Raw genomic sequence first — 23,092 nt, 5'->3', positions numbered from 1 at the left:
TTCTTCGGAGCTTCAAGAAAAAAAAAAAAAAAAAAAGATGAAAAACGAGACAGATGATTGTAATGACAGGGCACACGGTGGGGGTTGCCCGGACCACTCAGCCGGCCCGGCCTTGGCAGCTGCTTCTCATCTCTCACACGCTGCGTACAGTCACATGTACACAAAGACTTTTAACACGCACTTGTGTGGGATGCAAACAAGGGAGTGGGAGCGTATAGGAAGAACACTTTGCAATATTGTCATTTTAAAAATGGACAAAAAGTAGCTTAATCATAAAATCAAGTTTGTGCCCAGGTGGCGGAATGCTGGATAGGGAGTTCACAGGACGTGTAGTTACTACTTCATTGGGGAGCAAGTTAAGTTATGAATGGTTGATTTATGTTAAAGCAGATATCGGTTTTCGGTTTTGTGAATTTGTGCCATCCCAGTGAATGGAAGTGAATGAGTGAAGGAGCTTGTTGTTTGATAAAACACAAAATTGATCACTGCACATCCCATGGGAAATTGAATGTCTTTAGAAATTAAAAAAAAAAATTGGCCAACATTCTGAAATAGATTATTCTACTTCACATATACCAAGCCTATTTAATCTTCTATTTTAAAAGAATGGTCATTTTATTTGGACATTTTCTAGAGCAATTTAACATTTTGTCTGTGGTTAATTTGAGTTATTTATTGTCTTTTTTTTAATGTACAATCAAAATGTTTTTACCCGCTTTCCGTCGACTGAAAATGACATCACTTTCTCAAGACCAATCACAGCTTACCCGCTTTCTGGTTTTGTTTTTGAAATCTGAGCTGTGATTGGTCGTTACCTGAGCCTTGCGCACACTCAATTTTCAAAAAAAGTACATGCAAAATAATTTAGATATCAAAAAGATTATAGATGATAGGTTTTGCCCCTTTCAAACTCTCATTTCTTTGAACGTGCATGTGGACAATCAAGCTATCTGGAACATCTAAGTGCAACAGTTACACAAGCATGAGGGTATACGTGGCCTTTGGACTATGAGCGGAAGAAGTCACGTCTGCATGCTGAGCTTAGCCTGCAGAGCCTCACTCAGTCAGCCCGGGCAGTGCCCCATCGTGCTGCATCTGTCGCCGGCTATATTTAGCGGCCGCGTCAAATAGCGCTGCGGATTCCCCCCCCCAACCCCTTTCTGTATATGAACTCGAGCTGACAGACACGACGCCGGCGCGGGCAGTCTCGCCTCGTTTGCCGTCTGTAACCTTGAAGAGCCGATTACTGTTCCGTTTACGGCAGGTCGGCGCTAGGGCTTCGTTAGCGGCGGCGCGGCCTGACGCCGCAGATCAAGCTAACCGCGGCCAAGGCTTGCTATTGCTATTGCGAATCTTGGCAGCGGCCATCGTCTCCGGGCACGCTGCCAAAATCAAGCGCAATATAATGTACCCCGATTAAGTCGTTTTCATAATCCCCCCCACTGTGCTTTGGACAAGGACGGTGTTTGTGGAATTGAACTTGTGCCGATGCACACTTGTGCCTACGCGCATCTGTGCGTCATTGCCACAAGGCAGTCGGCGCGATATGTTACATGTTGCGTGCCATCTGCTCGCTATAGGCTGAGGGCTCCCGAGTTCACAGCTATGGCCCAGAAACACCGTACTTATGCGGAAAGCGTTTAAAATTAATGTCGTTATCACAATATGGGTTGTCGCCGCGCCCCATATGCGCACATGGAGCCCTGATATGGTGCCAAAGGCGACTTTCTGACCCTCAAACGAAGCTATCGAGATGGGTGGAAATATCCTAAGTAGGTCTGGAGGAAACGCTTTGCTAATACTTTGCACTTACTAGGCTAAATCAGTGGTACGCGAAGGCACTTTTCCATTCCATCCATCGATTCCATCCGCAGGAAGTACAATTTTTGCTTGATGGTAACTTCATGGAAATTTGAGGGGAATACAAGAATTGAATCTAAGTGATTTAGACATCAAACAAGTATTTATTTATTACTACAACCGCTTACCATGACATCTATTAGATTTCCCAGCTGAAGGCCACCAAGTCAGCAAATTAAAAGAAAAATCACTAATGGTTAAGTGTACGATTCAATGCAAGATCTCTGTGAGCCTGGTGTGTATTTCACCACAATGCACTTTTGTGCAGAAACACACACTCAACACATGCAAGAATGGTTTCTTGCAACTTAACTCTCCCTCAACCTGGAGCAACTAAAGCAAAACAAAAGAATCAGCGACGTTTTCATGATAAGACACTAGCTTAAACATTTTAGAATCAAAATCCTCCCTTGTGGCCACCTTAAAAAAGAATTTAAAAAAAATCACACCCATCGGATTTGCTATGAAAATAGAGAAACTTGTGACTTTTTTTTTTTTAACGAGACACGCTGTGCAGTGCGGAGAAGTTGGGAGGATCCGAGTAACATCTGCACATGTAATCAAACGCCTGGCACTTAAGCCAAGCTCGCTGGAGGCTGAGGGGCGGAGCCCGAGGTTAGCGAGTGCACGGCGGGAGCCGGGGCTTCAGCTGACGCAGGGCGCTGCGGTTCGGGTGGAGACAGGTACGCTGACAGGCAGCGAGTGCGGTTTATGGACAAACGGAGAGATAAAAAGACTATAGGCGCAGCAGTTAAAAAAAGCATCCATTTAAAAGGATCCAATTTGTGTCTCTTCCTCCCACCCGCTGCCCGACTAGTTTGGCAGCGCCGCGCAAAATGGCGGCGCTGGAAGGCAAGAGAGTGGAAACCATTTTCTAAAAAGAGTCGAGGCGGGCTGCTCATGGTGGCCAATTAGGGCTGAACCCTAAGCACTATTCCGCAAGTTAAAGATGATGTTCTTTGTGTCTAATGACAAGGCAACAGACAGAACGGCCGCATTTTCACAGTAGGTGGCGACAGAACACCTTCGGGTACTTACGACAGAAGGTGCGTCAACGCCTGTCTTCGCAGCTTTGGGCCTCTTGATGACGTTAGAACTTCCTGAAAGAGAGGAAAAAGTACGTTATGGCAGCTCAAAAAAGGTCATTTAAAAAACCTGATCTGTGGGTATATCATCCGTAAGCGTCGCCCCCCCAAAAAAGCCATTAAAAACACAAATTAAAAAAAAAAAAAAAAATAGAAAAAAAAAAAATATATATATATATATATATATATATATATATATATATATTATATTTTCTATTTTTTTCCGATCTATCAATATGTGGATCCACAGGTGCAGAAATGCAGCTATGCAGTGGTAAAGTATTTCCGTCACCATCTAATCTAGTTGGTTGTGTAGCATTAGCGTTATCATACTAACAAATAGCGAAGTCGCCAATTTACTCACTAATTAAGTAGCTAAAAAGTTCAAAAATCTCTTGTCATTAACTAACTTGTTACTAAGAATATTGTGTTTTTTTGCTCAGGTCCCAAGTGGCTTGTTTTTTTTAAAAAACGAAAATCAGATTTCTTCATTGTAGTTCTCTAATTTCATAAATGCAACAAAACAATACATTAATATTGCAATGGAAATTAAACTTAAACATCAGAGTAGTCACATGATGCGTCATTCTCTGCTCAATGCGCTGCAGGGAAAACATTTAATCATGAAGGCTCATTATTGTAGCCTACTTAGTCATTTTGATAGTAGGGTAATATAGCTAATAGACACTTACAGCATGTGCTGCCTTAATTATAAGGCTTATATAAAGCTTTCAATTTTTTTGCGGCCTCAGACATTTTTTTTTAGTTCAATATGGCTCTTTCAACTGGTCTAAAATACACTGCGGTAAAAAAAAAAATCTTTTTTTTAGTTCAATATGGCTCTTTCAACTGGTCTAAAATACACTGAGGTAAAAAAAAAAAATCAGGCCCTATTATAGGCAAATTCTAGGATTTCAATTATTCTCTTTTTGTGTCAGCGCTAAGATTTAGTGGCTTTGAGTCATCCCGTTTACAAATTAACTGTTTGATAAACCGAACTAACCAAATAAGCTCACAAGCTAACTCATTGTGATTAATCTACTAACTCCACGCCAATGAAAACAATTCCCCCTCGCCTTGGAAGTTAAGAAAGCGCAAACGCAAGGCGGTGCATTCCCGCTGTACAGTATGCGCCGACCCACCGCCTCGGTTCTCTATCACCCACTCGTCGGTATGTTCAGACGAGGCGCTGTGTCACTCGCCCCGGTGAGCCGACACGCATCACGAGAATCCCGTGTGGCACAGTGGGTTCCAGTTGCGCTTTCTGACACGTGCGTGCGGAGGTGCGTATATTTGGGGGACCCTGTCTAACTGGAGGCCGTCGGCGGAGGACACTGCCAATTAGAGGCCTTCGCTGAGTAGGTGATAATTCCGTACAGAGACGCTAATTGCGGCACGGGGCACGGCCTTGCTGCAGAGGTTCTTTTATATATTGTTTGGAACGTTTATAATTACAGTTCAGCGCCTTGGAGCGCCGCCAGCACATGTTTATAGACTCATGAGTAACCCAACTCCCGCGGTCCATGGAGACAGATTCATGTCCATAGCGCCGCAATGCACTCAATGCACTTTGTGTACTACACACACACACACGCACGCACACACTGCGAGTGTGTGTGTTGTGTGCCTGCTTGTGACTCAAGAACCCCGGGCAAGTACTGTATGTGCGCCACTAAATCTACATAGCGCAAGTACAACAAATGGCTGTGAGCAGTGTGGGAAAACACATAACTGAGATTTCAAAGCATTTCCAGAAAGGAAACGAACCACTTATCAGTCTGTTACGCCGTTCAAGGACTATGGAACAAGCGGGTCATCAAGTGCACTCAGCAAACCCACAACAAATATTAATGTCAGAACGCAAAGGTACAGTAGAGCCCGACCTCTTAAGATATGGCCTCGTGTTATGTTGCGTACAAGGATAAAATAAAAACAAGAGAATGCAGATTAAGAACAGTTGTGGATGTTATTGCAACACTCCAGACCAGAAAAACTATGAATAGCTTATTTTTTGCACATTGCATAAAGTTAATTGTTCACAATGAATGGAAAAAAGATACTTAATTTTTTTGGTCCATATAGACCAGCTCTAAAAATAAATGAAAACATCTTGTTTTGCCCCCTTAGTCCTTACAACAAAACAATCACAGGTTGAAAATGTGACTGTCTCCTAAATCGAGCTCATAATCGAGCTTTCTGTGCAGTAATACGACCGCACTGTGTACTGTTACATGTTGTCTGTCTACATGTGTTGCTGCCATATTTGTAATCAAGCTGTTGTTTCAAACAATGTTTCTCAAATGGGAGTACGAGTCATCTAGGGGTTGTATGAAGGCAACTAAGAGGATACATGAGATTTTAAAAGGATACAAACTCACTGTCAAATAAAACGCCTAAACGACAATGTATTATTTCAGACAATAGAGCCATGTGACTTCACCTAGCCAATCAGTGAAGGGCATAGTGGTCCACTCAAATTTAAAAATGAGATATTGTTTCCTTAATACGTTTTATAAATGGTATAAAGGGTTTTCAGGGGCCATTTTGTTTATAGTTTCTTGTAATAAACATACACCCAAGGATTAAACATTCTGCTTAGGTTAGCAAGAGTAATTACATATTTTCGGTGCACAACAGTAGAGTGCTTGCTAATCCGTTGATATAGCAGATTTAATCCTTGCTAAAGATGGGAGCCAAACTCAAGGTGAAAGATAATTCTGCAGCGTTTGCATTTTTTTTTTTTTTTAAACATTCGCCGGAGAAGTCGCACACCGTTTGCAATCGTATCTCCGAGTGAAACAATTTTGGCTGACTCGGCAGTTCTGCAGGGTCCAAAAATTGTCTTGGCTACAGCGAGTGCCAAAAGCCGTAGAAATATATGAGCAATGGAAAGGAAAAGTGGAGTGGGCGCCACTCTTGTGTTATCTAGACGTGGCCGTTGCCAGGCAGATAGCGGCGCTGAGACACACGTGTACACTCCCCGACTAAAGAGCTTCTTTTATAAGTGCGCGCTGAATGACATTAGTGGTTACCAGCAGAAAAAAAAAAGTAATAATACATGTAATTTGACAAATTTGCTTAAATGTTAGCTGGCTGGCCTCCAGCTGTGTAAAGCGGCCATTGAGGGCCCCTGCGTCCATGTGAAAGGTTTCTTTTCAGCTCAGCATGATGTCACCATGACATCATGGTGCTGTGGTTTCTGTGGTTAAAATCACGCGTGACCACATCCCAGCTGACATTCAGATTAACATAGACAAGGGGGGAAAAGGGAAAGAAGAAGAAAAAAAAAAAGAAGGGGCCCCCAATCCGCCCCCAGTCGACAGCATGATGGACTTAATGACCTCTGAGTGTAGTGGCAAAAAAAAGGTGAGGGCTGATTTTTTTTTTTTTTTTTCTCCAGTGGAGTCATTATGACGCCTCCGTGAAACACATTTGGGGGGGACTACTATTTTTCCTTATTCGTCCTGCTGTACTTTGTTCTCACGAGGATTCGTTTGCAAAGGGTTTTGTCAATTGTTTTTGATGAGAAGCATCAATCTAAATGATCAAAACACCCTCTAATTCAGTGTGTTTTCATATTTTCAAACTTTCCTGATCATAGATTAGTACTTAAGCCCCCCACATTAAAAAAATATTGAGGGATTTATTTGGTAAACAAAAACGTTTTATAATGTGGACTCTTCAAAGTAGGCAACTTTTGCCAAAAAGACTGCTTTGCACATCCTTTCTGTGTCAGATTTATTATATGGATTATTTATGACTTGGAATGACTCACTTACACAGCTGTGCATTGCCAAAAAATTGTTTGAATTTATCGGCTTCTTAATTTTTTTGAAGGTGTTCACAAAATTTGATGAGCTGTATATGATAAAAAAATAAAATACTGTTGATAATCCAATGTTTTCAATGGACAAAAAGATATATCCTCTGAGACCCAGACTTTTGTGTCCAATGTAGTGGACATTTGATTTTTTTGTCTCTTTTTGAACTCACTGGAAATACCCTATTAAGTCCTAGTGTGCTCAGTAGAGGACACCCTGTTATTTCCACTCATGTTTCATGTGTTTGTGTGGAATGCATTTCACTTCGCTTTGCTCGCTGAGACAAAATGGACACAAACGTGGACACAAATGAATTTCCCAAACACTTATGCTCCAAAAAAAAAAAAAACGCAACTATTTCGCTAAAGCATAAAAGAAAATCCCAAAACTCTGCTCCAAGCAGGTTAAATATTCCATTACATGGGTTTAAAATACATCGTTATATGGAAAAAAAAAAAAAATGTCCGACCACAATCATTGCGGCGTAACAATAAAGTAATTATACTTTAATAACACACTTTAAATTGCAACTTAAAAATCTTAAAAGGTAGATTGGTCTATTATTAAAGTCATTATTATAAACGTTTCAAATTACCGCAAAAAGCCTAGTTTCTTGATAGCATTATATTGATCCTGACTAAGGACAAGAATAAAAGTCTAAACATGTAACCAGGCTATATTTCATTGACGGCAGTGTCACTCCAAATAAAAAGAAAATCATAATAATCACTGCCAATATGGCTGACATGTTGCGTATATACCACACAAGTGCTGAGTTGGACCTATCACTCTTATAAAATTCATTTACAAAAATACGTGGATTCCTTTGCAGTTAGCTAAATTAATAAGCAACATTTTGCAGAAAATTCCCAAAATAATGTGTTGGGCAAAGCACTATTACTCAACCCAGTCTTTTCGCAACATGTCGGCTATGCTTGACTGACTGGCGGTAACAAGTCTGAAATGGCTTTGGGTAATTATTACATTATAGTATTTTCATTAAAAAAAAGTCCTCCAAGCCGGTCAACTTTTATTATTAGATATGTGAAAAAGTCCTCCAATGTTCACAAGAAAGCATAATCCCTCCTCACAGCACTGCACATCCAGTAGCGATCCAGTACGAGGAGGCCCTATTCCACTTCATAATTAAAGAGCTCTATCCAAAAGTCTGTCCTTGCAAGTAAATACTGGCTTACTTTTGATTGACACCCTTCACACCTGTTTTAATACTCTGCATGTCATTCGAAGATGTGTGACTTGACTGTCAATCAAAATGAAGTGTCGTTTCACTGCAACTGCAGCTTGTGTCGGACTTTAGAAGAAGGCCAGTGTGTTCAAATGATATAATGAGCAACAAAATATCAAGGCACAAATATCAGTGGAAGCCCTAAGTGGGGCTAAGTGGAGACCCCCCCCAAACACACACACACACGACAGACATTCCCATTGCAATCTTAAAACTGTCTGCAGTTAAAAAAAAAAAAAAAAATCCTTTAATTCATCTATTAACACAAAGACTTAAAATGAGCAAAACAAAAGCTGGTTTACATCTATTTTTCTATCAATTATATTTCATCAAGTCATTGGAATTTAATGACTAATTTTGCATTCTACAGTTTGCGCATTGGTCAATTAATATAGACAAAAACATCATAAAAACATTTGAAATGAATATTTAATTGATATTATTACAACACACTCATAGAATTAAATTTGTTCATGGTATTTTGCACTCCAGTATTTTGTGGAGATGAGGGGTTAATTTATTAAGAAAATTAGTTGTTCACGGCATCAACAAAGAACCGCATTTACATTAAAGAATGGAATTAATAAAAGCATTAATTAAATTATTTTGCAACTCAAAAAGCCATAAATTATTTAAGTAAGAAAAAAAGTATTGTTTTTTTTTAAGTTGGTTCCTTTTTTCTCTCTCTTGCGTGCGTTAAACAAATACAAAAAAAAAAAATCATTACACACACTTTCCACTCCAAGTTCATGTTCAAGTTCAAAGTCACGCAGAGGTTCAAGTTCGGCAGCACTGTATTCCAAAGTGTCTTTTCCAGCTTTTAGAACGTAAGACGTACACAATAACCCAAAAAAATAAGCCAAGAAAAGCCCTATGATTCGAAAATCAGACATTTTTGAGAGATTATCGATGGAAGGTTTAAAAAAAAAAAAACATCATTGCACTCTCAAAATGATATGTGCACATTTGTGACATGCGCCTGCACGTGCAGCTTTTTAGTTTGGCCTGCACCGAACTAGAAAGTTAACTTCCACGTGAGGCATAGAAATCTACAGCGCGGTGCCATACGCGTCCTCGGGTGCCACCGTGCACCCACAAGCAGGGAGAATGGAAGGCAGTGGGGGGGGGCTGTGGATGTGTGAACAAAGGATAACTGCAGAAACCAAATTTTCAAGTCTACGCAAAAACAGCAGAAATGTGTCAATTGACATTTTTTTCAAATACAACATTTTGCGTAAACTCGGGTTTCATCATCTAACTTACACCGCACTTCTCACATTGTCCGATTCCACTTTTTACAAAGTTCTTTTTGGCGTATATTCCGCAAAAAAAAAAACAAACAAAAAAAAAAACACGTATAACGCCATAAATCATCATGGCGGCACAAAGGCAGAAGTAAAATTCGGAAATGTGTTGAATGAGTAAAGCCGACGCTCCCTTCGACGAGGTGAGCTCAACCATGCCAAAAAAACGTCCAAAAATCAACAAATGTGGCAATTATTATATGTTTTATCGTCAAAAGTCGCACCACGTACGCCTCTCACGACACGCGCTCGGGCCCGCATCACACACGTAAATCCCTCCACGAGAGAGGCCTTCCCCTTGCATCCTCTTACCAGCACCGAGAAACCGCTCCTTAGCCACCCCGAAAAGTTTCGAAAACAAAAGTGCTTTCGGGCGCCAAACGTTCCTGATGTCAGTTAGTGTTTATTTGCACTCTTATCAAGTCAACGAAATTCGCGTGAACTCACCCGTTGTCCGAGGCGTCGTCGACAAAGCTTTTTCGATAGACCCCGGCGATTCTCCCCTCTCGCTTCTCTTCTTCCTCCGTCTCCCGATTCCTTCCGACCGGCGATCTCAGCTCAGAGCCTGGCCGCCGCCTCCAGCCGCAGTCTGAGCCCCCAAGTTCAAGTTTGGCCCTGAAACAATAGGAGGCCATGAGGCTGCTGTGCCAGTGCGCATGAGGAATGTTAGCAAATAAAAACGCAGTGCCTGATGTATGCCAAAACCAACGCGGCGTGACCCGACCTGGACCGCTCGGGTCTTACGGCTCCACTCGTGAGAAATTAAAACCATTTATACGCTCTTATCTCCTCCGACTCGGCTGAGATGCCTTCACTTCTTCAACAGACTGGCAAAGTATTCAAAGCTGCAGACTGGCCTGCTATATCTACCCACACACACACACACACTCCGCACATGCACACTCCACACACACACACACTCCACACACACACACGCGAGGCTGAAGAGTACAAAGTGGACACAAAATATGAGAATGATGATCTCGCTCTCCCCCAAAAATAAATGCACAATTTCAAACGTCTTCCACCTTTCATCGTTTTCGGCCCCTTTTGTCTGTACTTGGCAGCCGTCCCAGAAAAGCGCTCCGGCGGTTCGCCTCGGCTCAAAGCCTCTCGTCTGCCTGCATGTCGGGAGTTGTGTGCCGCGGGAGGAACGGCATGAAGCCCAAAGAGGAAGAGGACGAGAGGGGGGGGAAAAAAAAAAAACATTGGATCTCGGCGAGTCCGCCATCCGTCCTGCAGGTTCGATCCCCCCCCCCGTCAAGCCAGCAATGGCGACAACGAGAAAATCTCCCATTTCTGAAGTGAATCCTTACAAAACATTGAAAAAATACACAAAAAAGGTCACATATTTGCAGCAAATAATAAATACAAAAATGCATACTTCGAAGTTGAACATCCAAAAGCGCAGGAATCTGATGAAAAAATATGTGCGCCAAAAAAAGTGTGTGAAAAAGGCCCCGTGGAGGCGCAACTTGTTGCCGTTTTTTTTTTTTTTTTTTGCACAAGAGCTGCAAGTTGGAGGCAGAGGGTTAAAATCCAAGCGAGTGGTGAGAGGAGGGGAAAAAAAAAACCCTCAACTCTATGGAAGGGCGGGCGGGAGGGCGACGGCGGCGGGGAGGCCCGCACTGTAGAAATAGCAGCAGACTACCCCCCACCGCCTCTCTCTCCTCCCTCCCCCTCTTTCTCTCCCTCTCTAAGTCTCCCCCCTTTGCGAGAGGCTGGAGCAGAAAGAGAGGCGAGAGCGAAACGGAGTGCAAAAGAAGCGCCAGTGAGAGAGAAAGAGAGAGAGAGAGGGAGGAAAAGAAGGAGGAGGAGACTGATGATGCAATATGGGGCGTGGCCAAGAGGACGAAGGAGAGTGCAAAGAGAGAGAGAGAGATGGTGTCTAAAGGGATAGATGACACGCCCCCGGGGGTTGCGCAGGCGCAATGTGAACATTGGACGCCATGGTAGCATCCGGTGAAGCATCTCCCCATGTTAAAAAAAAAAAGGGGGGGGGGGGGGGCACACACAATGTGTACCCTGAAAAATGTATCTGAAAAAAAAATAAAACAAAAATATTAGTCTTGTACCCGCTCACACACAATGTTGCTACGCACACGCCACATCCACAGGAAAAAGATAAGCTTCCAGGAGGGTTTATTTGAGGAACATGCAGCCCCGGTGTCACCGCCAAGCTAGCTGACGGCTTGCAGCTTCTGCTGCTGCTGGCACCAAGTCAAAAAAAAAAAAAAAAAGGCCAATAAGCACTTTTCTTTTCAATTTTGGGGGCGGGAAGAAGAGAAGTAGGGAAGAGGAGGGAAAACAGCCTTCCTTGCAATCACCAGATGGCGAATGGCTTCCTCCAAAATAAGAGTGGCTTATAAATGATTATTTTTCATGATTACCCTCAAATTTCCTTTGTTGTTAGCGGGCTAGCTCCCTTGTTTTGCCCTTGAAGCCCCCCCCCCCCCCCCCCCCCCCCCCCCCCACCCCTTCGTCTCCTGCTCCTCTTCCCTCAAGCACCCTGCCATCTCAGCCACCAACGTTTGGCTTTTTCCACTCTTGTGGCACATTACTGTAACGCTATTGTGCGACAACTCCCTGCCTCTTTTCGGCTCGGTTTAAAAAAAAAAAAAACAGGAGCAGAGTGTAGGGCGAGCGTGTTGGTTGGTCAGTAAAGGGGACGACGCACCTCGCGCAAAGAGACAAGGTGGGGGATTCGACTTTTTCCTACTTTTACGCTGTGAACATTCTTGTGTGGTTTTTTTTTGTGTGTGGTTGTGTTCAGCGAGGCTCGAAAGCATAATGAAACTGCTCGTGACACACACTAATGTGTGTGTAGAAATGCACAGTCGCTCACGGGCCGCCGATTCAGCTCCACGTGCACATTTTTAAAACATCTCCAAACATGAATAACCGAGAAAACGTGTTAGTTAGCCATGAGCTATTTGGAAGATAGGCTTTATTTGTTGTAGAAACTCAAACGGCAGAGCAAACAGGCCTGAATACGAAGCAAAAGAAAATGGCGTCGGCAAAGTTTTTGCAAACTTTTGGCTCAGGACCAAATACGCCATCGGTTACACCGGGTCGCATATTCATCATTAAGCAAACGGTAAATAATCGGTTTTGTCGCGATACGAGAGTTGAATGATATACAACTGCTGAAGATTATGAGACAGTTTTGTACACATTTGGGGATTTTTTTGTAATAAATATAATCACTCTTTTTAAAAATGATATACCTGTGACTGTTCAGTGGTATTTAAAAAGTGTGGTGCCGAAAAATATGTAAATATTCTTTCTCATTTGTTCATCTCAATGTCCATTTGCATGCATGAATTCATCACTTTGCAGTGATTCGTGTTTTCCGAAGCATGCATGGAATTTTAACAGGGTTTCTGTAGGTATCGATGAATATGATTTAAAGCTATTTAATGCTGTGAAAGGAACAGTACATCTTTCTTTTCAAATTAAGAACAAATTAACAGAAACAAAAACAATCTATGCCTTTATTTTGTTAAGTTTTATACGGAAGGAATTTTCCCAGACAAACCAGAAATAAGACAATTGGTGTGACACAATCTAGATTAAAAGTGTTAAAAATGTAGTTCCAAAGTTCAATAACTCAAGACACACGCTGCACAGCACACTATTTTTAAGTTTTTTTTCTATACCAAAATGCTTTGCTGTGATTATGAGGTACTTGGCTGAAGAAATATTTCACACAGGGTACAACATTAAAAAAAAAAAAAAAAAATTGAGAACCACTGCTTTAGTACGCTGCTGCTACTTATTTGCTTATATGATGCAACTCTTTTTAAGCAGGAGCCCATAAATGGCTTATCTTATTAATTAGTATATTTAAAATACAGGGATGAAAACAGATTAGTGTGTGTATAGACATAGTGGGTCACAACCCATGACGGCAAATCTAATTACAGATGATTGACTTTTATTAAAAGCATTTCTTTGCAACAAGTTGGTGTTGCTGTTCAAATAAACAACTGTGACTATGGGGTTCTTAAAACGCGGATTTAGAATCTTTTTTTTTTTCCCAGTGTCTGTATTTTGATGAACCGGCGAAATGTCTCATTTTGAAGCCTTAATTATGTGTACCTATGATGCTTGCGTTATTTTTACCCAGTTATTACACTTGAGTTCAAAAATTACGGCACGTGTAATTTTACATTCTACCTGTAAGGGATACGTTTGCCCGCGTTTACAAAATTTTAAAAATGCACCCTGATGAGGCTAGTCGAAAAGCCTCGCTTTTTGCTTTTTTTTTTTTTGCATCGTGTGTGAACGTGAGTCATATTCTTAACAACTAACCAAGCGCCAAGTTGACAACCCTCCTGGCGGCGGAGGTGCTGGCGGTGGTGGTCTGGCCGTGAGCGGCGCACGTGTCCAAACACAAGCACTCCATTACTCCCCAACCTTTGAGGGCACCCCACCCACCGGGTCAGGGTGAGGGGTCGCGACCCCCGGGTCAAAAGTGTTACAAGGGGAGGCCGAGCTGGCCCATTGAGCGCGCCACCCCTGTTTGCTTTAAGAAGGTAAAGATTACAAACACATTAACTAATGCCGATTAGGAGGTGATCCCGGCTGGGGGTCGGAGGTCCCGGGGGAGCATGTTGCGTCTTATTAAGAGGGCCTGACCTTTGACCCCTGCAGCCACCTCAGGCAGCAGACTATGACCGACCGCTTTGGGCTGTCTTGTTTCAAGAGCACGAACAATCAATGGAGCTAAATGAGAAGTTTGATGCCTCTGCGAGCACGTGTTGCCTTCCCGCTTTTTAAAATGGTCACACGTGCTCAATCAGCACAAAATGGCCGACCAGACATGCGCAGCAGCGACACATAGTACCATGTGACTAAAATGAAATTATGCACAAATTTTGAATCTGAAGATTGGAAACTGAATTTAAAATGGTCTCTAACAGGTTAGACAATGCGACCAAAAAATGATTTCAATTCCTATGAAAAATGTTGAGACAACAACGTATACAGATTTAAATATAAACCAGTTTTATAAAAAAAAAAAAAAAATAGCAGTCATAGCTTGTACACAACTTGCTTAAAAATGCCTCAGTGGTAAATATTGTAAAACCTGTCTTGTGAAGCACCCATCCAGCATTCTGCTGCTTGTGCAAAGCAATTTCACAATTTTGCATATTTTCAAGTTGTCAATTGTTATAATGGCCGTTTATCCATCCATCCGTTTTCTATAGCTGCTTATCCACACGAGTGTCGCTGGTATAATTGAAAACAATTCTATGTATTACCCAGCCTTACTATTAACTTTTTGTTATGCACAGCTGTAGCAATTTAATTGAAATGATTTTATTTCCCAGCCTCACTATTAGCTCTTGAGAATACGCAGTTGTGAACTGAGATTCATTTCATATCATTAATTTTATTCACATAACAAAGCTCACTGAGAAAAATAATAACATTTGCAAAGCTTTTATCTAGGAATAAGGGTGCCAAACACACAAAACATGTAGTTTTGGATAATATTTGTATACCAAACAATTACAAGAAAATACTTGATAACGTCAACAATTTAGGAAATGTTTAAATAATGAAAAAAAATAATAATTAAATAATAGAAACAAAAACACACACACACACACAATTAGAGGTCCAAGCTTTGACTAGTATTGTAAATAATTTTAAATATAATTCTTAAGTCATGAATCAAAATAAGAGAAAGTTGTGCAAGTGTGTTCACTGCATTTTAAAATGGTACAAAAGCCGTCAGCACAAAATGGCTGCCGAGAAATATGCACAGTAGTGACACACTGTAGTCACACGTGATGCAAGAGTTGCCAAGTTCATGTTTTGGCACTTTGTTAACCCTTTCCATACTTTTCGTATCTTTAACCACAACCAAACTACAGCTGACATGCAGTTGAAATAAATGAGTAAAATTTATTCAGCAGATATGCCCGAATAATCATTTGGCTAAAGTTTCTTCTTATACTTTTTTTTCTATGTTGTAAAAACCTCCACATCTGCCGACAGAGACATGCGCAACGCCGCATGAAAATGCACTCGTGGCCAAGTTCAAGTTTTCTCCTTTGTTATTAACCTTTTAAAAACATTTTAGATTCATTCATTAACCGCAGCCAAAATGACAGGCTCCACCGAATCCAAATACATGAATGCTGAGGAAATCCTGGATGATGAAATTCTGCCTTGATTTTTTTTTTTTGGGGCTTTTTTTGGCTCTGACGTTTCTGCAAACCCTCCAACTCTTAAAATGGGCGCCTGCGCTATGATCAGCACAAAATGGCCGACATCTGACAGGCGCAGCATCGACACACTCTGAACCAAGTATAAAGTGAAACAGTAGCTATTCATGCTCAACTTTTGGCTCCCAATTTCAGTCTTATTATTTCATTATCAGGCCGTATGCGGTCTGTGGAGCCACCACAGGCAAATTACAGCTTACATGCCCTCCAAATACAACAAAACAAGTCAGACAATTCACGAGTAGAGCTCAATAATGAAATTCTTCCTAGATTGTTTGACCGAAAGTCAGGAAGACCACCAAACAATAACAATGAGATAAATGGGAAACGGTGTGAACGAGTTCATTTGACAACATTCAAAACTTTAGAGAAATTTTCTTTGTGACCTGCTTGAAAAACTGATAAAGAAAAAAACTATCTTTATTCTCTCAAGGTCTTTGTTGTTGATGTAAAAGCATTCAACTATATATATATATATATATATATATATATATATATATATATATATATATATATATATATATATATATATATATATATATATATATATATATATATATATATATATATATATATATATATATATAAACACAACTAATTTAATTTTCCAGGATATTTCACTGTGTGTGTGTGTTTGATAGATTCCCAAAAACAAGACTTTTTTGAGGGTAGTCCCCCCCCACATTTTACTGATTTATATTTCCATCCCCCACATGACATCTAAACCTTTAGGATTTAAAAACATTTAACCTACTCTAATTTACTTATAGTGTTTCAAAAGAGCTTTTACTTTTATTGTCCCATTTTGTGAATATTAAAGCGCAAATAATTACAGCATGGCACACGTCTGGACAGAATGAAGAGTTTAACTCAGCCCACGATTTCTGGCAGGAGGCAGAGAAGCAAAGAAGAGGAGACGAGGAGAAGCAGCAGAGCGACCTGGTGGCATTTGGACCTCGGAGTGCGGGTCGATCTCTCCGAAGAGGGACGTGGCCTCACACTACTACTGGCAACTCGTCACCAACCTAACGAATTATCCTGCATTTTCCACCACCAAAAAAAAAGGGCACTAAAACTAATCTGTGGGCTACGTGATATTAAAAATATTATATAAAGTGTATTATCTATCCATCAATGTGCACTGAATGTTTATTGAAAAAATAAATGGCCTCTATGTAATAAATTGCATTTTCAAACTTTTTTTGACTTTTTGCTGTATATTTTTGACTGCCAAATCAAGAGCTGTGTTAATATTTGTTATGATAGATATATAAATAAATTTGGACATTATTTCAATTATGTATCAAATGTCTTTCAAGATTTTTACTGTTATTTCATTTCACAGAATTAGTACAATTCAATGTGACGAATAAAAATTGTATTGAAGTAGAATACCTTCCTACTACCTACACAAAATAAGCCCCATCCACCTAATGTTAATCATAATGACAACTTGAACCAGTTTTACAGACTGCATATTACATTTAAACAAAATGTCAACTTATTTTGAGAGATTTCAAACTTGTTGATAGCATATTAACAACCAACACGAATTACAGTAGAAATAGATAATTACAGCAGTCAAAACTAGGCTAAGTGTTCATTATAAACCATGCATTGGTTTTCTTCCTAAAACGTACATTTAATAGCAGACTGCGTATTATTACATTGACAATTTTTTCAAACTCCATTAATGTATCTAGAACTCTCTGGTAGCAGTTTAACAATCGTTAATTATAGTAATTAACAGTTTTAAAAAAGTCACTCATTTTACATATTTAGAACAATAAGGTAGCAGTTTAACAAACGCCACAATTTACAGTAGTGGTTATTTACTACAGGGCAAGAGATTATATTCCTTATGTACAGTATATAAATACTTCTGTTGATATTCTACAAACAGTATACATGTAAATTAAGTCAATAAATATATAAATTGCCATATTGTGCCTTGTGATCGTATCTGTGATGGTTTTTTTTTTTTTTTACCCCGATGATCGCCGTTAAAAATTCCAATCATGTAATATCTATTTAATAATATTAAAAGCCTCGAGAAGAGTTTGCATTTTGAGCAACAACTTGAATATAAAAATGTGAAAAATGTGCATTTTGAGCAACAATATAAAAGTGACAAATACAATGTGTTGCGTATATTCAATATGAGCAGTACCTGAATGAAAAGCAAATGTCATGATAATATACAGTAGATACCATACACAGTATTCATTTTCATGAATAATTTCTTGGTGTTGGTAATACTCTGAAACCTAGCAGGACCAAAATTGTAAACGTCTGCATATGCCTGCATTGTGCCATAAATTACGTTCTATTCACGGAGAAATGTCACAATATTTTAAGAATGTGTGCGTGTGTGTGGTGGGCCGGGCTAGAGAAAACACGTCAAGGTAACATCTAATTACACTTATAGTTAGCAGTCAGACTCAATGGTTACCAGTTCTTTTCAGATTCTCATAATAGATGGCGCTCTTTGCTTGATGAGATATTAAAAAGGCATTCAAACTAGCTTGAATGCTCTGAAATCAGCAACAATGCACACTCCTAATTGACCCATCTCAAGGCTATTAGGTGATGCCTGGATGGAAAATTAAATATCAGGTAGAAATTGTGGTTCAAGTGCATCCATTTTAATGCTGGCGCCATATTAATGCCGGGTGGGCTTTTTGTGTAAAAGCGGCATAATCACAGGTTTGACGTGAGCTCCCGTTTTGCTCATTCGAGTGTCTCCTTACACTTTTACCGGCATATTGAAATTGCATATTGAAATTATCAGGGGCTTCTTTTTGAGCTGCACAAACTTGGATCGTGACCTTAAAGAGATTATATATATATCTGGTTCACCGGAATAATATTGTGCTCATTGTGTATGTACATTTTTTTAGGGCAACACTGAAATCTTCGCTGTTTGTTTTGCAAGTTGCATCGTGTATTATGAGTGAATATTTTTCTATTTTCACCTGAGACCTGTCTATCCATTTGTGTCCACTTTTGTGGACATTTGTTTTTTGTTCAACATCATTTGTCTTACTCGAGCTACGCGACAAGTCAATTAAAAAAAATATATCACTTGTATAGATTGTGAAAGCAGAGTAAAATATTAAAAAATCATTATTAATGTAAATAAAGTCTACAAAACTCATTTTAGAGACGTGGAATGGATTTAACTTCACATTTAAAAAAGCGTCTGTTTTACTATACACATTCAATGCCAGGGACATATTTTCACGTTTTTTTTTTTTAGTGTCCAGTCATTCAATCCTAGATACTTAAGTATCAATTTAATATGTAAGTATTTGGGATTGAATGTCTGGACTCTTTAAAACCCGTGAAAATACGTCCCTGGCATTGAATGAGTTAATGTGACTAATGCATACAATGGAGATTTCTGCAATCAATAATTTAAGCCAGTTTAATAAGTCAGTTCAGCGCGGCAATATGGAAATCCTTCATTTTTATTTATTTTTTTTAATTTACAGTGTATATTAAAAACACAAATACAATTACACATACTTTACTCATTATAGTAGTTTTGCTAACTTTGAATTTGGTCCCCGTTTTCTTACCATAAATTTGACGAAACCAGAGAACGTGGCCTTAAGAGTTGACACTGAACCGCCTGAGGACAAGGAAGCATGAGGCTGACATACTGACTCGGCATTTTTAAGGCAAGCGCCTTTTCGCCTCGTCTCTGACGTTAACGCCGGCCATCTTAAGTCAAGAGGGTACCCGGCTCATTTTATGAAGGTGTGTAGACTGATTTTGCCGTGCCAGCAAGCACGATGTGAATTTATTATCTTTACACCTGGTGCACTGAAAGAGTCCCGCCTGAATCCCTCTTTTAGAATTTCTCGAATCATAGCTTTTATTTCAATCTGCTCATCTCATTTAGTTTGAATCTACTCGTCTCATTAGTTTAGCTATTTTGTATAGCTAGCACATTGCATTTATCAACAGTGGTTCTGTCAAGTATTTTTTTTTCAGCCAAGTACCCCTCTTACCACTCGAAATTTTTTTTGATTAAAAAAAAACAACTTGATGACATGCCAGACTTATTTAACTTTTCAACTACATTTGCAGTGGTATCGCTCGGTGGATATTATGCAACTTCAGGAACTAAGATTATATAACGTTTTATTTCTGGCTCATTTGCTGTAACATTTTGTCAGTAATGACAATGCCAACTTCAATTGGAAATAAAGTTGATTCATGTTCCAATTTGCTCTCAGTTTGACAAGAAAGCCGCAGTGTTCCTGTCATGGCATTGAATTAGATTTGCTGAAAAAGTGCTATCATACACGAGGAGTATAAGTTTCTCACTTAATTTAGTACGTCTCACAATGCATCTTTTGTTGTTGTTAAATGAAAGAAAGCAAATTCTTTAATTGGCCACTCAATCAAATATGATTTCTATTGGTCTATTTCATCAATATTCTTTAAAAAAAAAAAAAAACAGCTTAGTATACACTAACAATTCAGTACATAGTAATAACACTATCCGGAAATGTATTCGTTAATATTTTATTAGATAACTTTCCTAATTCACATCATTTATTTATGCATATTTTGATTTAATTTAAAAGAACATTAATGTATGGATAGTCCATTTACACTTTTTTTTAAAAATTAACCTGATTTTGAGTGAATGAACAAAACAGCATCAGCTCTCTTGACTGCTATCAAATGGCTCTGTAATGGGGTGGTGGGGAGGGTGGGTGGGGGGGTGGGGGTTAAGCTGGCACACAACCAAACGCTAATGCCCCTTAAATGTCAGCCACTATGTATTGGGACGGGAGTGGAGAGGACATTCATATTTTAGTGAGGAAAGCGGGAGCACCTAGGGACACAAATTGGCGAGGGGAAGGGGGTGGGGGTGGGGGGGGGGGGGGCATAGCGGTGCTGGAGAACGGGGTTTGGCGGGGCATAGGCAGGCATCACATGTGTAAAATAAAAAGTGGGAAAAGAAGCAAACATCTTTTTTTTAATCAAAGCTGGCCGTCTCACTCGGCACACTGCTGTTGGTGGGAGTCGGATGGGGGGAAATGGGTCTGGTGTTGGGGGTGGGGTCAGCTTGCAACAGAGAGCGAGAGAGAGTGATTTTTTGCAGCGGGGTGAAAGGCTGGCGGTCATGTGTGTAGGGCTCCCGACAAAAGGGCCTTTTATGTGCAGCGTATGCAGATAGAGGAGGCTCCTTTGTGCGCAGATGGAGATCCCATGCCTGGGTCTACCCGTGGCCGCCACCGGGGGGTGGGGGGTGGAGGGGGGGGTGAGTGCCATCACTGTGTCTGGTGGGGGGAGGGGCAGACTGAATCACCTCGCTGCCAGGCTCGCCGGGAGAAGGAGGCGGAGAATGAAAGAGGCGGAGCTACAAAGGCTTGTTTGCTGCACACTCACGCCATCGCTTGGTAAGCAGGTGGAGCAAGGTCAGCTATTAGAAACTCGTCAGTTGGAGGCGTCAATTGTTTTGTTTTTTTAACAAAAATACAAAAAAAATGTAGTCCGAAAAAAACGATTTAACTGGCTTTATATCTTTTGTTTTTCTTTTTTTTTCCCAGGAACTCAATCGCACTGGTTTTAAAAGGGGGGTCAAGTCCACCTTTAGTCAGTCTGGAAGTCAAGTTCGAGTCAAAACGGTCCTTGGCTCTCAAACTAGAGATATCTGTCTCCCAAGTCCACCTTTATCCCACCACATTTAAGTCAAGTTCAAATCACAGTGGTCCATGTCCTCAAGTCCACCTTTATTAAATCCAAGTCAAGTTAGAGTCATAAAGGTCAAAGTCAAGGAGGATGTTAATCCTCAGCACAGCACGAGTCCAGGACAAATCTTGAGCCTTATGCAAAAGAATCAGTCCAAATCCAAGACAGCCCTGTCTCTAATTTAAAAGTGCATCTAAATATCGGGACCAGTACACCAATTACAAAAGGCTTTTTCCTACCTTAGGTGCGGGGGAACTAAAAGTTCTGAATATGAGATCTAGTATTGGTATACTTCTACAATTTATAGACACCTCAGACATGTGGACGTAAAGGTTCGCATAGTTGACAACACATTGAGCATACTTTGCATTATGCTTCATAAAATGAAATACGCTTCACAGCAAATAAGTTTCTTGAGCCCCGTTTCAGGCTCTGGTATTGCAGCCTGTCAAAATACTGAATTGATTACAAAACATGATCGAGCATCAGAAGTTTCTATTGTGCTTTCGGTGAAATGTATTTCCAGAATACTCCCAAAAATTGCTTCTTCTCACTAAGTGAGGTATTGGAGAGCCTACCAAATGGAGCTATGTATGCTCCAAAACACACAAGTGTTGAGCTCAGCCTAGTTTTGATAAATACCAAAAAGGAAAAAAAAAATGCAAGCTCCATGACATCACATTTTGGCTGGAACACAGATTACAGCTGCAAAGACAAGCAACTATTCATAGTCACACCTGCAAGGGATTTGGACTGACCACTGCAGTTAACCTGGGTGCTGCAAGGAAGCGAACAGGGTGAAAATGTGCTAACATAGACCCAATAATAAACCCAATTCGATTTATGAGCCTTTATATGAGTAAGACTCCTGCAAAACATGATTGACTTGGACAACGTTTTTTGCTTTCCTGTTGTTCTGATTTTTTGGGATGTCTAAAGCAGCATCAGTGATAGCAGTGTAGCCTGTTAGCATGGCAACTGAGAGACGTCGTGACTTCAATGTTTTTGTGAGCCTGCTCACACAGGATATTAGGAGGACAATTTTTATTAATGGAAATTAAGGTTAACGCGTGAGATGAGTTGCACTAGTGGTATGCAGGCTCCCTCCAGTGGTATCTTGAATTCATTTTTGGGCTATAACTATTGGATATTTGGTATCTTAAGAATTAATTAATCAGTTCTATTGATAAGAATTTTTTTTTAAAAATGCTTGCATAAGACAATGAAACATTTTCACTTAGATCAACATCTTTCCCTTCAATTTAGAAGGCAAAACCGGATTAGCGATTTTTACTGGTTAAAACTGCGCATTTTGGTAAGCTTGGTTTGTTAACAAGTAATCAGTAGGAACAGCAACCGTCAGTTGAGTCATTTGCGTCTACTAAACTGCCTATGAAAATTCGAAAGCTCTTGCCAGCCCATATGGGGCACTTGACTGGTGCTACCTGCTCATGCTGCTCTTTGCTGATAGCACTGCTAACAGCTTACATTGGAGCCGCCGCTAATTGCTGGCAACAGGCATCCTATAATACAATGTTTGTATATAAAGAAATCTTTTTACCAAATCCTTAATTAGCTAAATTAGCAATTGCTTTTTTTTTTCAGGACAACAGCGTTGACATCGTTGATGAGTCAAGTTAGACACTATATAGCGACTGACTGCCGGGATATTCAAAATAAGAGCGTTCCAAGGCAATGATGTCAAGGTTATTTGGGAAGATATAGTTCACGGCCGTGCATTGATTTCTTCTTGACAGCGTATACTAACTCAGCAGGTGCCCGAGGCTCGGGAAAAAAAAAAAAAAAAGCGCCTCAAGCATTATTT

The 23,092-nt window shown here is 40.2% G+C and overlaps 1 long non-coding RNA gene across 6 annotated transcripts in view; it reads right to left on the bottom strand.

Moving 5' to 3' along the window:
• The window catches only part of LOC148422789 (uncharacterized), a 39,762-nt gene that overhangs the window by 5,785 nt on the left and 10,885 nt on the right, over positions 1-23,092 (bottom strand). For 2 of the 6 annotated variants that reach the window (XR_015866011.1, XR_015866007.1), the window contains 2 exons: positions 9,764-9,931; positions 2,899-2,960 (listed from right to left, as the gene is read on the bottom strand). This is a non-coding gene — a long non-coding RNA (uncharacterized LOC148422789). Of the gene's footprint in view, positions 1-2,898; positions 2,961-9,763; positions 10,681-23,092 lie in introns of those variants that run through there. The other 4 variants (XR_015866008.1, XR_015866010.1, XR_015866009.1 and 1 more) reach the window with 4 other exon arrangements.

This window comes from Hippichthys cyanospilos, chromosome 6, assembly GCF_059441005.1.
Source record: "Hippichthys cyanospilos isolate Australia breed blue-spotted pipefish chromosome 6, RoL_Hcya_1.0, whole genome shotgun sequence".
Lineage (NCBI taxonomy): Eukaryota > Metazoa > Chordata > Actinopteri > Syngnathiformes > Syngnathidae > Hippichthys > Hippichthys cyanospilos.
The sequence above is the reverse complement of the archived record's forward strand: the minus strand, read 5'-3'. Positions and strand labels throughout refer to the sequence as shown.